Here is a 17,717-nt window from a genome sequence, read left to right as displayed (position 1 = left end):
GGCACTAATTACGCGCAGTATAAAAAAAAATACAGCAGCTATAAGGGGAAAAACACTTATATAAGGTTATCCCTGTATATATATAGCGCTCTGGTGTGTGCTGGCAAACTCTCCCTCTGTCTCCCCAAAGGGCTAGTGGGGTCCTGTCCTCTATCAGAGCATTCCCTGTGTGTGTGCTGTGTGTCGGTACGTTTGTGTCGACATGTATGAGGAGAAAAATGATGTGGAGACGGAGCAGATTGCCTGTAATAGTGATGTCACCCCCTAGGGGGTCGACACCTGAGTGGATGAACTGTTGGAAGGAATTTCGTGACAGTGTCAGCTCTGTATAAAAGACAGTGGTTGACATGAGACAGCCGGCTACTCAGCTTGTGCCTGTCCAGACGTCTCATAGGCCGTCAGGGGCTCTAAAGCGCCCGTTACCTCAGATGGCAGATATAGACGCCGACACGGATACTGACTCCAGTGTCGACGGTGAAGAGACAAATGTGACTTCCAGTAGGGCCACACGTTACATGATTGAGGCAATGAAAAATGTTTTACACATTTCTGATAATACGAGTACCACCAAAAAGGGGTATTATGTTCGGTGAGGAAAAACTACCTGTAGTTTTCCTGAATCTGAGAAATTAAATGAGGTGTGTGATGATGCGTGGATTTCCCCCGATAACAACTGATAATTTCTAAAATGTTATTGGCATTATATCCTTTCCCGCCAGAGGTTAGGGTGCGTTGGGAAACACCCCCTAGGGTGGATAAAGCGCTCACACGCTTGTAAGAACAAGGGCTCTACCCTCTCCTGAGATGGCCGCCCTTAAGGATCCTGCTGATAGAAAGCAGGAGGGTATCCTAAAATGTATTTACACACATACTGGTGTTATACTGCGACCAGCAATCGCCTCAGCCTGGATGTGCAGTGCTGGGTTGGCGTGGTCGGATTCCCTGACTGAAAATATTGATACCCTAGATAGGGACAGTATATTATTGCCTATAGAGCATTTAAAAGATGCATTTCTATATTTGCGTGATGCACAGCGGAATATTTGCCGACTGGCATCAAGTCTAAGTGCGTTGTCCATTTCTGCCAGTAGAGGGTTATGGACACGACAGTGGTCAGGTGATGCGGATTCCAAACGGCATTTGGAAGTATTGCCTTATTAAGGGGAGGAGTTATTTGGGGTCGGTCTTTCAGACCTGGTGGCCACGGCAACAGATGGGAAATCCACGTTTGTACCCCAGGTCGCCTCTCAACATAAGAAGACGCCGTATTATCAGGCGCAGTCCTTTCGTGGGCAAGCGGGCAAAAGGTTCCTCATTTCTGCCCCGTGACAGAGGGAGAGGAAAAAGGCTGCAGAAATCAGCCAGTTCCCAGGAACAGAAGCCCTCTCCCGCCTCTGCCAAGCCCTCAGTATGACGCTGGGGCTTTACAAGCAGAATCAGGCACGGTGGGGGCCCGTCTCAATGAATTTCAGCGCGCAGTGGGCTCACTCGCAATTAGACCCCTGGATCCTTCAGGTGATATCTCAGGGGTACAAATTGGAATTCGAGATGTCTCCCCCTCGCCGTTTCCTAAAGTCGGCTTTACCGATGTCTCCCTCTGACAGGGAGGCAGTTTTGGAAGCCATTCACAAGCTGTATTCCCAGCAGGTGATAATCAAGGTACCCCTCCTGCAACAGGGAACGGGATATTATTCCACACTGTTGTGGTACCGAAGCCGGACGGCTCGGTGAGACCGATTCTAAATCTAAAATCTTGAACACTTACATACGGAGGTTCAAATTCAAGATTGAGTCACTCAGAGCAGTGATTGCGAACCTGGAAGAAGGGGACTACATGATGTCTCGGGACATCAAGGATGCTTACCTTCATGTCCCAATTTACCCTTCTCACCAAGGGTACCTCAGGTTTGTGGTACAGAACTGTCACTATCAGTTTCAGACGCTGCCGTATGGATGGTCCACGGCACCCCGGGTCTTTACCAAGGTAATGGCCGAAATGATGATACTCTTTCGAAGGAAGGGAATTTTAGTTATCCCTTACTTGGACGATTCCCTGATATAAGGGTAAGATCCAGGGAACAGTTGGAGGTCGGTGTAGCACTATCTCAGGTAGTGTTGCGGCAGCACGATTGGATTCTCAATATTCCAAAATCGCAGCTGATTCCGACGACTCGTCTTCTGTTCCTAGGGATGATCCTGGACTCAGTCCAGAAAAAGGTGTTTCTCCAGGAGGAGAAAGTCAGGGAGTTATCCGAGCTAGTCAGGAACCTCCTATAACCGAGCCAAGTCTCAGTACATCAATGAAAGGGTTCTGGGAAAAATGGTGGCTTCCTACGAAGCAATCCCATTCGGCAGATTCCACGCAAGAACTTTCCAGTGGGACCTGATGGACAAATGGTCCGGGTCGCATCTACAGATGCATCAGCGGATAACCCTGTCACCAAGCACAAGGGTGTCTCTCCTGTGGTGGTTGCAGAGTGCTCATCTTCTAGAGGGCCGCAGATTCGACATTCAGGACTGGGTCCTGGTGACCACGGATGCCAGCCTGCGAGGCTGGGGAGCAGTCACACAGGGAAGGAATTTCCAGAGCTTATGGTCAAGCCTCGAGACATCACTTCACATAAATATCCTGAAGCTAAGGGCCATTTACAATGCTCTAAGCTCAGCAAGACCTCTGCTTCAAGGTCACCCGGAGTTGATCCATTCGGACAACATCACGGCAGTCACCCACGTAAACAGACAGGGTGACACAAGAAGCAGGAGGGCAAGGCAGAAGCTGCAAGGATTCTTCGCTGGGCGGAAAATCATGTGATAGCACTGTCAGCAGTATTCATTCCGGGAGTGGACAACTGGGAAGCAGACTTCCTCAGCAGACACGACCCCCACCCGGGAGAGTGGGGACTTCACCCAGAAGTCTTCCACATGTTTATAAAACTCGACAAGTATTGCGCCAGGTCAAGGGACCCTCAGGCAATAGCTATAGACGCTCTGGTAACACAGTGGGTGTACCAGTCAGTGTATGTGTTCCCTCCTCTGCCTCTCATACCCAAGGTACTGAGAATTATAAGATGGAGAGGAGTAAGCACTATATTCGTGGCTCCGGATTTTCCAAGAAGGACTTGGTAACCGGAACTTCAAGAGATGCTCACGGAGGATCCATGGCCTCTACCTCTAAGAAGGGACCTGCTCCAGCAAGGACCCTGTCTGTTCCAAGACTTACCGCGGCTGCGTTTGACGGCATGGCGGTTGAACGCCGAATCCTGAAGGAGAAAGGCATTCCGGATGAAGTCATTCCTATCCTGATCAAAGCCAGGAAAGATATAACCGCAAAACATTATCACCGCATTTGGCGAGAATATGTTGCGTGGTGCGAGGCCAGTAAGGCCCCGACGGAGGAATTTTCAACTAGGTCGATTCCTACATTTCCTGCAAACAGGAGTGTCTATGGGCCTGAAATGGGGGTCCATTAAGGTTCAAATTTCGGCCCTGTCAATTTTCTTCCAAAAAGAACTAGCTTCAGTCCCTGAAGTTCAGACGTTGTGAAAGGGGTACTGTATATACAGCCTCCTTTTGTGTCTCCAGTGGCGCCTTGGGATCTAAATGTAGTTTTTGGGTTCCAAAAGTCACATTGGTTTGAACCACTTAAATATGTGGAGTTAAAATATCTCACATGGAAAGTGGTCATGCTGTTGGCCCTGGCCTGGGCCAGGTGCGTGTCAGAATTGGCGGCTTTATCCTGTAAAAGCCCTCATCTGATTTTCCATTCGGACAGGGCGGAATTGAGGACTTGTCCTCGGTTTCTCCCTAAGGTGGTTTTCAGCGTTTTCACCTGAATCAACCTATTGTGGTGCCTGCGGCTACTAGGGACTTGGAGGACTCCAAGTTGCTAGACGTTGTCAGGGCCCTGGAAATATAGGTTTCCAGGACGGCTGGAGTCATAAAATCTGACTCGTTGTTTATTCTGTATGCACCCAACAAGCTGGGTGCTCCTGCTTCTAAGCAGACTATTGCTCGTTGGATTTGTAGTACAATTCAGCTTGCACATTCTGTGGCAGGCCTGCCACAGCCAAAATCTGTAAAAGCCCATTCCACAAGGAAGGTGGGCTCATCTTGGGCGGCTGCCCGAGGGGTCTCGGCTTTACAACTTTGCCGAGCAGCTACTTGGTCAGGAGCAAATACGTTTGTAAAATTCTACAAATTTGATACCCTGGCTGAGGAGGACCTGGAGTTCTCTCATTTGGTGCTGCAGAGTCATCCGCACTCTCCCGCCCGTTTGGGAGCTTTGGTATAATCCCCATGGTCCTTACGGAGTCCCCTGCATCCACTAGGACGTCAGAGAAAATAAGAATTTACTTACCGATAATTCTATTTCTCATAGTCCGTAATGGATGCTGGGCGCCCATCCCAAGTGCGGATTGTCTGCAATACTGGTACATAGTTATTGTTACCAAAAAATCGGGTTATTGTTGTAGTGAGCCATCTTTTCTAGAGGCTCCTCTGTTATCATGCTGTTAACTGGGTATAGATCACAAGTTATATGGTGTGATTGGTGTGGCTGGTATGAGTCTTACCCGGGATTCAAAATCCTTCCTTATTGTGTACGCTCGTCCGGGCACAGTATCCTAACTGAGGCTTGGAGGAGGGTCATAGGGGGAGGAGCAAGTGCACACCAGGTAGTTCTAAAGCTTTACTTTTGTGCCCAGTCTCCTGCGGAGCCGCTATTCCCCATGGTCCTTACGGAGTCCCCAGCATCCACTACGGACTATGAGAAATAGAATTATCGGTAAGTAAATTCTTATTTTTGCAACCTGCACGCCCAGACGTTAGCCACCACAGGAAAGAAAAATAATCCTGATTCATGCCCCTTACATTATTTGTCATTTTTCCTCCTTATAGTAATGCCCAGTATACATTATTCCACATACTGCAATGGCCTTAGCCATTATGCCACACACAATAATGCACATGACACAATATGCACACACTGTAATGCCCCCGACACATTATGCCACACACCGTAATGCCTGCGACACATTATGACAGGAATCGCAATGCCCGTTATACATTATGCTACACACTGCAATGCCCCTGATACATTATAGCACATACAATGTCTGTGACACAGTATGACACACACCACAATGATCCTGAGACGTTATACCACATACCACAATGCCCGTGATATAGTATACAACACACCGTAATGCCTGACACATTATGACACACACCGCAATGTCAGTGATACATTATGCCACACACCGTAATGCCCATTACACATTAAGTTCTACAGTAAGGCTTCTAATTACTTTTAAATTACCTGCTCGTCGCCAGGGGTTTCATGCTCTTGGTTCCATGCACGGTGCCAGGGGTTTTCATGCTCAGGGTGTCATGCTCGTTGCCAGGGGTTTCATGCACTGGGTGTCATGCTCGTTGCCAGCGGTTTCATGCTCTTGGTTCCATGCACGGTGCCAGGGGTTTTCATGCTCAGGGTGTCATGCTCGTTGCCAGGGGTTTCATGCACTGGGTGTCATGCTTGTTGCCAGGGGTTTCATGCACTGGGTGTCATGCTCATTGCTAGGGGGTAGTGCTTGTTGCTAGGGCCATGCTCCCAGTGCCACATATGCCCCCAGTGCCCGATATTCCCCCACAGTGCCAGGTACATGCCCCCAGTGCCACATATACCCCCCCAGTGCCACATATTCCCCCTCAGTGCCTGCTCCCCCCAGTGCCAAATATTCCCCCACAGTGCCACATATGCCCCCTCAGTGCCTGCTCCCCCCAGTGCCAGATATTCCCCCACAGTGCCAGGTATATGCCCCCAGTGCCAGATATTCCCCCACAGTGCCAGGTATATGCCCCCAGTGCCAGATCTTCCCCCACAGTGCCAGGTATATGCCCCCAGTGCCAGATCTTCCCCCACAGTGCCAGGTATATGCCCCCAGTGCCAGATCTTCCCCCACAGTGCCAGGTATATGCCCCCAGTGCCAGGTATATGCCCCCCAGTGCCAGGTATATGCCCCCCAGTGCCAGATATTCCCCCACAGTGCCACATATGCCCCCTCAGTGCCAAATATTCCCCCACAGTGCCAGGTATATGCCCCCAGTGCCAGATCTTCCCCCACAGTGCCAGGTATATGCCCCCAGTGCCAGATCTTCCCCCACAGTGCCAGGTATATGCCCCCAGTGCCAGATATTCCCCCACAGTGCCAGGTATATGCCCCCAGTGCCAGATCTTCCCCCACAGTGCCAGGTATATGCCCCCAGTGCCAGATATTCCCCCACAGTGCCGGGTATATGCCCCCAGTGCCAGATATTCCCCCACAGTGCCTGCTCCCCCCCCCCCCCCCCCGCTCCTTTGTGTTGGAGGGACACGGAGCGCATAGCGCGCCTCTCCTGTGTCCCTCCTGGCTCTCCTGCCGGTCTAATAAAGGAAGTGCCGGTTCGTGAGCCAATCAGAGCTCACGAACGGCACTTCCTTTATTAGACAGGCCGGGGGAGAGCCAGGGAGGGGCACAGGAGAGGCGCGCGATGTGCGCTCCGTGTCCCTCCTTACAGCAGCGGAGGGAAGGAGACCGCAGATTGACATGCGGACGCTCGTCCGCATGTCAATCTGTGCAAAGTCAGTGGCGCCCCCGCAGCCTCTCGCCCCCAAGCCACCGCGAGGACTGCGGGGGCAGTAGTTACGCCACTGAAGCCTTGGGTGGAGGAATTTCTGGAGTATGCAATAGTAAGGGCTTTCTTTGCCATGTTCTGGGCAGACTGAGCGCTCTTGTAATATTACTTGTAAGTGCATGCTGACGGTCACTTTATTGTAATCTTGCTCTGACATTATCAATATAAAATACTAATTTGAAAACAGCTGTTCATGTTGTTTTTTTATCCTCAACACCAGTATTAGAGGTGTGTGTGTGTGTGTGTGTGTGTGTGTGTGTGGTCCTTATTTAGCAAGCTCCTTGCACTTTAGGAGGGCTCCCTGCATCAGTCACAGCTTGTTTTATGGATTTTATGATCGACGCTAGCTCACAGTTCTTGTCATGTTTAAGTCTTGCTACATACGAATGGTGTAATGGTTAGCATTACTGCCTCACCGCACTCAGGTCATGCGTTTGATTTCCCCCCAAAAAAACCTTAGTGTGTAAGTGTGCGGTCATGTGTTTACAGCAAACTAGATGGGCCAAGTGATTCTTATCTGCAATCAGCCTCTAAATATACAAGGACAAAGAATTGCCATTTTACTTCTGTATTATGAAGTGGTAGTAGAGCAACATCTTCCCCAAAGACATTACTGTATAGACATAAGTTAGAATTATTCCTTTAAGGGGGTTGTAGATATACCATCACTACGAGGCCTATTCATCAAGTGAAAAAATTATTATGTGCTAAATACTGTATGTTTTCACCCAGCATCAAGTCCAGAGTCAACATTGGAGGAGACTTTTGAAAGTATCACTTTTGAAAAGCGGCTCTTTCTGCGGAGACAGATTTATGGAAATGCGGAATGCTTTCCCTTCTTCTCCCCTGTGTCTCTTTTATCTCTCTGTACCCACTCCCTGGGGGTCTGCTCTCCCTACCCGCATCCTGTCCCCTGTGCCTGCTCTCCTAAAGTACATCTTCTCCCAGTGTCTCTGCTCCCTCCCTGCATCCCTTCCCCTGGTGTCTGCTCACCCTCTCCACTCTCCCATGCATGGTCTCCTCGCTCATTATCATCAGAGACTGGAAACCTGTGTGCTGTGGCAAGTGGACAGTCACAGAGCTGAAGCCAGGAAGGAGGGGGAGCGCTGGGTGGCAGAGAACAGGTCCCCATCGCTACGTCTTGCAGCTGCAGAGTGAAACTGTTCATTTTCACCTGCTTTTGTAGAAATTAAGTGATGATAAATAGACCCCTATCAAAAATGTTAGATATGAAGATGTATGAGTGTATTATCGTTATTAAACCTTACATTTTTATTGAAAATATACAAAACTAAGTATGGAGTTACAAAAAGGAAAAGTGATAACGGAAGGGGGGGGGGGGGGGGGCAAACACACAGATGGGACAGAGGAGACAGGTTATCCAAAGGCATCAAGCATTAAACAGGAAATCACAAAATGTAGAGACCAAACATTGTTCAAATTGAATGGGGGGGGGGGGAGCTCTGTGAGGTAGTACGTGCAGGGGTAGCACACTCATCCCCTGTTAAATATATGTGCCACAGGAGCCATTTCACAATGGGACAATGGGAGAAAGGGGGGCCACAGAATACAGAACCTCTCTAGTCTCCATTTCGAAATGAAATTGGATTTTAGAGATAATTATCACTAATGGAGGAGTGGAGGGAGATTTCCAATGTTGAGCAATAGTGGCCCTAGCATATTTGAGAATGTGACCAATGACACAACTGGCAGATTTGGGAACGCTATTGGGATACAAATGATTGAGGATCTAGGTAGACTAGAGGAATGGTCAAGAGTCTGGCAATTACAGTTTAATGCCAAAAAATGCAAAATCATGCACTTGGGTCTCAAAAATCCTAAAGCTAAATACAGTATTAATGGCACTATACTGGAAACTACTGAGGAGGAAAGGGATCTAGGAGTCCCTATTTCAGATGACTTAAAGGCAGGTAAGCAATGTAACAAGGCAATGAGGAAGGCTAGTCAGATGCTTGGCTGCATTGGGAGAGGAATCAGCAGCAGAAAGAAAGAAGTAATAATGCCACTGTATAGGTCATTGGTACGGCCTCATCTAGAATACTGTATTCAGTTCTGGAGGCCATATCTTCAAAAGGATATTAATACATTAGAAACTGTGCAAAGGAGGGCAACTAAAATGGTGCATGGCCTACATCACAAAACATACCCAGAAAGACTAAGAAATCTCAATATGTATAGTTTGGAGCAGAGAAGGGAAAGGGGGGACATGATAGAAATATATCAAGGGTTTTAACAAAGTTCAGGAGGGAAACATTCTCCAAATGAAGAGAAGCAATAGGACACGAGGACATGCACTGAGACTGGAGGGGGGGAGGTTCAGGGGAAATTTGCGGAAAAATTATTTCACAGAAAGGGTAGTGGACAAGTGGAATAGCCTCCCATTAGAGGTGGTAGAGGCTAAGACGGTAGAGCAATTTAAACATGCATGGGATAGACATAAGGATATCCTTACAAAGAAATAAGGATCAAATAAGGTTAGAGATAAAAATAATATATAAAAAAAAAAAAAGGGGCAGACTAGATGGGCCAAGTGGTTCTTATCTGCCGACAAATTCTATGTTTCTATGTATGTTTCTATGATACCAATGTAAAAGGGCCAGAGAGGGATCCGGGGTTAATGTAATGTCTAACACATCATGTACAGTGCATCCGGAAAGCATTCACAGTGCTTCACTTTTTCCACATTTTGTTATGTTATAGCCTTATTCCAATCTGGAATAAATTAATTTTTTCCCTCAAAATTCTACACACAATACCCCATAATGACATGAAAACATTTTTGGGGTGTTTTTTGCAAATTTATTAAAAATAAAAAACAAATTATACCCCACGGTTATGCCTCTGACACCATTTTATGGCCCACACAATAATGCCCCATACAAATTATGCAACACAATTATGCCCCCATATTGTGCCCCACACAATTATGTCTCTTTACAAATTAAGCCCTAAAGTTATGCATCTGACACCATAATATGCCCTGAAACCCAGGGGTGTATCTACCCATTGGTCAGGATGGCATTCGCCGGGGGCGCCGCCTGGCAGTGCCACCCGCATCCAAAGGGTAGAAAAGTAGTACTGTCAGAGTCTGTTACTGCCGCCGCTGCCCCGGTCCATCAGCACCGCACTGCACTAGTGATCAGACTAGTGTCCAGCAGCACCGCACTTTGTAATCAGACTCAAAATAAACTACAGCTCCCAGCAGCCCTTGTTGCTGGGAGCTCCCGGCAGCAATGGCTGCTGGGAACTGTAGTTTATTTTGAGTCTGATTACAAGTGCGGTGCTGCTGGACACTAGTCTGATCACTAGTGCAGTGCGGTGCTGACAGACACCGGGACCACGGCGGCAGTAACAGACTCTGACCAGGTACACAGCAATTGTTACATAGCACAGTGTTATAGATCTATTTGTTGTTGAAGATAATAAAAAAAGTGGCAGTGTTTGGGAGAAGGGACTGTATTACCTGGAAAATTACCAGATTTTCATGCATGTTAGATGTAAGTATGCACCGGAAATGTTTCGGGTTTTGGTTTTGGATTCGGTTCCGCGGCCGTGTTTTGGATTCGGACGCGTTTTGGCAAAATCTCCCTGAAAATTTTTTGTCGGATTCGGGTGTTTTTTTTCAAAAACCCACCAAAAATAGCTTAAATCATTGACTTTGGGGGTAATTTTGATCCTATAGTATTATTAACCTCAATAACCATAATTTCCACTCATTTCCAGTCTATTCTGAACACCTCACAATATTATTTTTGAGTCCTAAAATTTGCACCGAGGTCGCTGGATGACTAAGCTAAGCGACCCAAGTGGGCGGCACAAACACCTGGCCCATCTAGGAGTGGCACTGCAGTGTCAGATAGGATGGCACTAAAAAAATTGGCCCCAAACATCACATGATGCAAAGATAAAAAAAAAGAGGTGCAAGATGGAATTGTCCTTGGGCCCTCCCACCCACTCTTATGTTGTATAAACAGGATATGCACACTTTAACAAACCCATCATTTCAGCGACAGGGTCTGCCACACGACTGTGGCTGAAATTACTGGTTGGTTTGGGCCCCCACCAAAAAAAGAAGCAATCAATCTCTCCTTGCTCAAACTGGCTCTACAGAGGCAAGATGTCCACCTCATCATCATCATCATCCTCCGATTCCTCACCCCTTTCACTGTGTACATCCCCCTCCTCACAGAGTATTAATTTGTCCCCACTGGAATCCACCATCTCAGGTCCCTGTGTACTTTCTGGAGGCAATTGATGGTGAATGTCTCCACGGAGGAATTGATTATAATTCATTTTGATGAACATCATCTTCTCCACATTTTGTGTAAGTAACCTCGTACGCCGATCGCTGACAAGGTGACCGGCTGCACTAAACACTCTTTCGGAGTACACACTGGAGGGGGGGGGGGGCAACTTAGGTAAAATAAAGCCAGTTTGTGCAAGGGCCTCCAAATTGCCTCTTTTTCCTGCCAGTATACGTACGGACTGTCTAACGTGCCTACTTGGATGCTGTCACTCATATAATCCTCCACCATTCTTTCAATGGTGACCGAATCATATGCAGTGACACTAGACGACATGTCAGTAATCGTTGGCAGGTCCTTCAGTCCGGACCAGATGTCAGCACTCCCTCCAGACTGCCCTGCATCACCGCCAGCGGGTGGGCTTGGAATTCTTAGCCTTTTCCTCGCAGCCCCAGTTGCGGGAGAATGTGAAGGAGGAGCTGTTGACGGGTCACGTTCCGCTTGAGTTGACAAGTGTCTCACCAGCAGGTCTTTGAACCTCTGCAGACTTGTGTCTGCCGGAAAGAGAGATACAACGTAGGCTTTAGACCTAGGATCGAGCATGGTGGCCAAAATGTAGTGCTCTGATTTCAACAGATTGACCACCTGTGAATCCTGGTTAAAGCGAATTAAGGGCTCCATCCACAAGTCCCACATGCCTAGCGGAATCGCTCTGTTTTAGCTCCTCCTTCAATATCTCCAGCTGCTTCTGCAAAAGCCTGATGAGGGGAATGACCTGACTCAGGCTGGCAGTGTCTGAACTGACTTCACGTGTGGCAAGTTCAAAGGGTTGCAGAACCTTGTACAACGTTGAAATCATTCTCCACTGCGCTTGAGTCAGGTGCATTCCCCCTCCTTTGCCTATATCGTAGGCAGATGTATAGGCTTGAATGGCCTTTTGCTGCTCCTCCATCCTCTGAAGCATATAGAGGGTTGAATTCCACCTCGTTACCACCTCTTGCTTCAGATGATGGCGGGGCAGGTTCAGGAGTGTTTGCTGGTGCTCCAGTCTTAGGCACGAATGCCGAAAGTGGCCCGCAATTCTTCGGGCCACCGACAGCATCTCTTGTATGCCCCTGTCGTTTTTTTTTTAAATTCTGCACCACCAAATTCAATGTATGTGCAAAACATGGGACGTGCTGGAATTTGCCCACATGTAATGCACGCACAATATTGGTGGCATTGTTCGATGTCACAAATCCCCAGGAGAGTCCAATTGGGGTAAGCCATTCTGCGATAATGTTCCTCAGTTTCTGTAAGAGGTTGTCAGCTGTGTGCCTCTTATGGAAAGCGGTGATACAAAGCGTAGCCTGCCTAGGAACTAGTTGGCGTTTGCGAGATGCTGCTACTGGTGCCGCCGCTGCTGTTGTTGCTGCGGGAGGCAATACATCTACCCAGTGGGCTGTCACAGTCATATATTCCTGAGTCTGCCCTGCTCCACTTGTCCACATGTCCGTGGTTAAGTGGACATTGGGTACAACTGCATTTTTTAGGACACTGGTGAGTCTTTTTCTGACGTCTGTGTACATTCTTGGTATCGCCTGCCTAGAGAAGTGGAACCTAGATGGTATTTGGTACCGGGGACACACTACCTCAAGAAATTCTTTAAGTCCCTGTGAACTAACGCCGGATACCGGACGCACGTCTAACACCAACACAGCTGCCAAGGCCTGAGTTATCCGCTTTGCAACAGGATGACTGCTGTGATATTTCATCTTCCTCGCAAAGGACTGTTGGACAGTGAGTTGCTTACTGGAAGTAGTACAAGTGGTCTTCCGACTTCCCCTCTGGGATGATGATCGACTCCCAGCAGCAACAACAGCAGTGCCAGCAGCAGTAGGCGTTACACTCAAGGATCCATCGGAGGAATCCCAGTCAGGAGAGGACTCGTCAGACTTGCCAGTGACATGGCCTGCAGGACTATTGGTGTTCCTGTCTAAGGAGGAAATTGACACTGAGGGAGTTAATGGTGTCGTTTGCAGGAGCTTGAGTACAAGAGGAAGGGATTTAGTTGTCAGTGGACTGCTTCTGCTGTCACCCAAAGTTTTTGAACTTGTCAATGACTTCTGATGAATGCGCTCCAGGTGATGCATAAGGGAGGATGTTCCTAGGTGGTTAACGTCCTTACCCCTACTTATTACAGCTTGACAAAGGTAACACACGGCTTGACACCTGTTGTCAGCATTTCTGCTAAAATAATTCCACACCGAAGAGGTGATTTTTTTTGTAATTTGACCAGGTATGTCAATGGCCATATTCATCCCACGGACAACAGGCGTCTCCCCGGGTGCTGACTTAAACAAACCACCTCACCATCAGAATCCTCCTTGTCAATTTCTTCCTCAGCGCCAGCAACACCCATATCCTCATCCTGGTGTACTTCAACAGTGGCATCTTCAATTTGACTATCAGGAACTGGACTGTGGGTGCTCCTTCCAGCACTTCCAGGGGGCGTGCAAATGGTGGAAGGAGCCACCTCTTCCCGTCCAGTGTTGGGAAGATCAGGCATCGCAACCGACACAATTGGACTCTCCTTGGGGATTTGTGATTTAGAAGAATGCACAGTTCTTTGCTGTGCTTTTGCCATCTTAACTCTTTTCAGTTTTCTAGCAGGAGGATGAGTGCTTCCATCCTCATGTGAAGCTGAACCACTAGCCATGAATATAGGCCAGGGCCTCAGCCGTTCCTTGCCACTCCGTGTCGTAAATGGCATATTGGCAAGTTTACGCTTCTCCTCAGACGCTTTTAATTTAGATTTTTGGGTCATTTTAATGAACTTTACTTTTTTGGATTTTATATGCTCTCTACTATGACATTGGACATCGGCCTTGGCAGACGACGTTGATGGCATTGAATCAACTCTGCCATGACTAGTGGCAGCAGCTTCAGCACTAGGTGAAAGTGGATCTTGATCTTTTCCTATTTCACCCTCCACATTTTTGTTCTCCATTTTTTAATGTGGAATTATATGCCAGTAATATTATTATATCAATAGCAATGGCCTACTGTACTGTACAACTATATACTGTTGGTCACCAAAATGCTGCACTGTACTACTATATACAGTATACTGCTCACAAAAATGCAGCACAGATATGGAATGGATATGATACTTGCAGTGACACAGAGCTGCAAGATACAGCAATGGCCTACTGTACTGTACAACTATATACTGTTGGTCACCAAAATGCAGCACACTGAGCACAGATATGGAGCTTTTCAGGCAGAGAACGTAGATATTTGCAGCACACTGAGCACAGATATTTGCAGCACACTGAGCACAGATATTTGCAGCACACTGAGCACAGATATGGAGCTTTTCAGGCAGAGAATGTAGCCACGTCCTCTCCGTTCAATCTCCAATGCACGAGTGAAAATGGCGGCGACACGCGGGTCTTTATATAGAATACGAATCTCGCGAGAATCCGACAGCGGGATGATGACGTTCGGCCGCGTTCGGGTTAACCGAGCAAGGCGGGAAGATTCGAGGCTGCCTCGGACCCGTGTAAAATAGGTGAAGTTCGGGGGGTTTGGATCTCGACGAACTGAACCCGCTCATCTCTAGATGTAAGTAAGTAGTAAGTAAGCGAAAACTTTAACTTGTTGAGTGTAATCAAGAAAATACATATCTTACCTATTTCAAGGCCAGGTTCAAGAAAATGTATATCAGTTAATTATATAATTGATCATTTTATCTTGGAAGTGATGGCACCCTGATGTTTTTTCTTACAGGAAGCACGTCTACCATCCAACTAATGGTGTTTGATTAATGGCTGGGTTCATTTGAGGCTCATCTCACAGCATCTCATTAGCATTTCATTCGGGAAGTCAAGATGCCGGTGTTTGGCATTCCGGCAGTCAGAAAGCTGACGCCAGCATCCCGAAACTGCTCGGAATGCTGATGCTGGCATCCCAACATAGATAGCGATGCAGAATGCCAAAACCCGGATCGAGTTGATGCCAAAGTCTTCAATGGCAAGCCACGTGGGAGGGTCAGGGTTAGGCTGTGAGGGTGGGAGCATAGGTGTGCGCAGGGGGGGGGGTGCCTGGTGCACACAGGCACCCCCTAATGTCTGGCACCCCAATCTCACATGCCTGATGCAGCGATCGCAGAGCAGGCTGATTACTGTCCCCTCTGTGTTGCACCCTGTCAGGACTGCATTACTGACCGGACGCCTGGGTTAATCAAGGGTGCCACTGCCACCGGCTTTCAAACTCCCAGCTCCACCTCCATGTACAAAAACAGGGTGATGTGACGTGATTACATCATGCTGCTCGCACGCCCACCCGCCACATGCTCACCTCTCTCCTTCTATGCTATGCCAACACCAGCCACTGATGAGGATCAGCATGCAGCCAGCGTTCCTCTTAGGAAGACAAATTCAATACTGGCAGGCGGTCGGCAGCAGCATTGACACATCACTCGGTTTTCCAGCAGCAGCAGTACTAGTCTGCGACTGTTAGTGTCAGTGAGTGACTTACTTGTAAGTAAGCTTCAGCAGCTTGCAGGGGAAAGAAAGGTGGAGCCAGACCAGGCTGAGGAGGAGCAGTGTAATTGCAGTGAGTGCCATCAGGGGTGTTTGTTTGGTGCATACCACTACATCTGACAATGTATCTGCTTTATTAGGATTGGTACAAGGGTGGATATTTTATATTGCGTTGACCATCAATAGATGGTGCTAGACACGCCCCTTCGACGGTGCACCCCCTAATAAAATGTGCTGCGCACGCCTATGGGTGGGAGGGTTAGATTTAGGCTGCAAGGGCGGGAGGGTTAGATTTAGGCTGCAAGGGTGGGAGGGTTAGGGTTAGGCTGCAGGGAGGGAGATTAGGAAGGGTGGGTTAGGTCTAGGCACCACTGAAGAGGCTGGGGGGGGGGGGGGGGTTACTCCTTGTTACTGTATGAACGAATGAAAAATCTGCCAGAAATTAGTGTTATGCAATGTTTGTTTCTAATACTATATGTAGCACCATAAAAAGGAATACTTAGCAAGAGCATTTTGTTACAAATCATTAATCATGAATTCACTTAATCATATGCAGCTCTCCGTAATACTGCTATCTTGCAGCCACATGAATGACACCATGTATTGCCCTATATTGCCTATAATGAACTCCAATTGGCTAGAGCTCACCATTGTTAAAGTAACAAAAGTACAATAATAGAGCTAGGGTTGCCACCTACGTATGATGTGATGTCATTCACTGTACTTATATATGTGGGTCACTCTCGATTTGACTGGTAGAGCCTATGTAGGAATCAAGCCTCCACAAAGGGAATCCCAACAGTAGAGTGTCCGGTTGAGCCTGGCCCCACTGCATCATTGGCTAAATCGTTTGCCATTTCAATTACTTTACCTCTCTTTAAAGTCATTACTTGTCAAAATGAATCAGTAATCTATATCTTCCTTATGAGGATGTATGTTTATAGATGTACTGCAAGCAGAGAGAAAATGTCAGTCAGATGAGGGTTCTTCACTATGGTATCCGGTCTCTAGGTCGACATGCATTAGGTCGACCACTATTGGTCAGTATGCATTAGGTCGACATGGTTTCTAGGTTGACATGACAAAAGGTCGACATGAGTTTTTAACAATTTTTTTCATTTTTTTAACTTTTTCATACTTTACGATCCACGTGGACTACAATTGGGAACAGTAACCTGAGCCGAGCGCAGCGTTAGCGGAGCGAGTCACCTTGCCCAAAGCACGAGCCATCTGAGGGGACACGGTGCACTTATTGGGGTTCCCTGTCACTCTATGAAGAAAAGGACACCATAAAAAAATAAAAACTCATATCAACCTTTTATTATGTCGACTTTGTTCATGTCGACCTAATGCTTGTGTTGACTTAGTTACTGTCGACCAGTACTGGTCGACCTAGACACTGTCGACCTAAGTGTGGTCGACCCTATGATCCACATCCCATCACCATACAAGTTGTGGGGTGATGTATTCATTTTTCATTTATAAAAGTGTGCTATAACGAACTACAACAATAAAATGTATTCACTATTGGCTACTGAGTGATTAACAATGGCTAGGAAAGTGTACTGGGAATATCACTCCGTCTTTAGCTGGACATTCACAGGAAGTCTAAGCTTGCTCTAGAACGTGCTTAACACCAGACATATAGGCAATGCTAAAGCGGAAGCAGTGATCTCAAGCATTCATTACAAGTGAACCATCAAGTTTATGTTGATACCATAACTTGTTTTTCTTCTCACGACAAGTTCCTACATATGCACTCAAGTTAGGAAGTACTCCTGGGAGAAATATGTGTAGTCTCAAATCTATTTGCAGTTCTGAACTTAGCTAAACAAAATTCATGTTGAAGCGTAGCCCATGTTAGCAAGAGTCTCTGGAGAGCTTTTAACAGGGACTGTAATACTTATTCATTATTTTTCCATATGTTTTATAATTAGGAAACTCAGTTTAGTCTTACTGATTTGAAAAAAACACTATTGCTTATAGACTAAAAGGAAACAAAAACACTTTTTGACATTATAGCTGTTTATGGGACAAAATGAAATTTGTCCCTAAGGCTTCATTATAATATGTATCCTAACTGATAATAATATATGTACCTACTATATTTTTGTTTAAGATGACCATTCATTTAATTAAAACTGGGCATTTCAAAGGATTTTTTTTTTTACGACTAAGATATCTGTCATAATGGTTACATAGGCCTTTTATCCCACCATAAAACATGGATCATAACTGTTTCTCAGCAGAGCTA

Source organism: Pseudophryne corroboree, chromosome 1 (genome assembly GCF_028390025.1).
Source record: "Pseudophryne corroboree isolate aPseCor3 chromosome 1, aPseCor3.hap2, whole genome shotgun sequence".
NCBI lineage: Eukaryota > Metazoa > Chordata > Amphibia > Anura > Myobatrachidae > Pseudophryne > Pseudophryne corroboree.
This window is presented reverse-complemented; position numbering follows the sequence as displayed.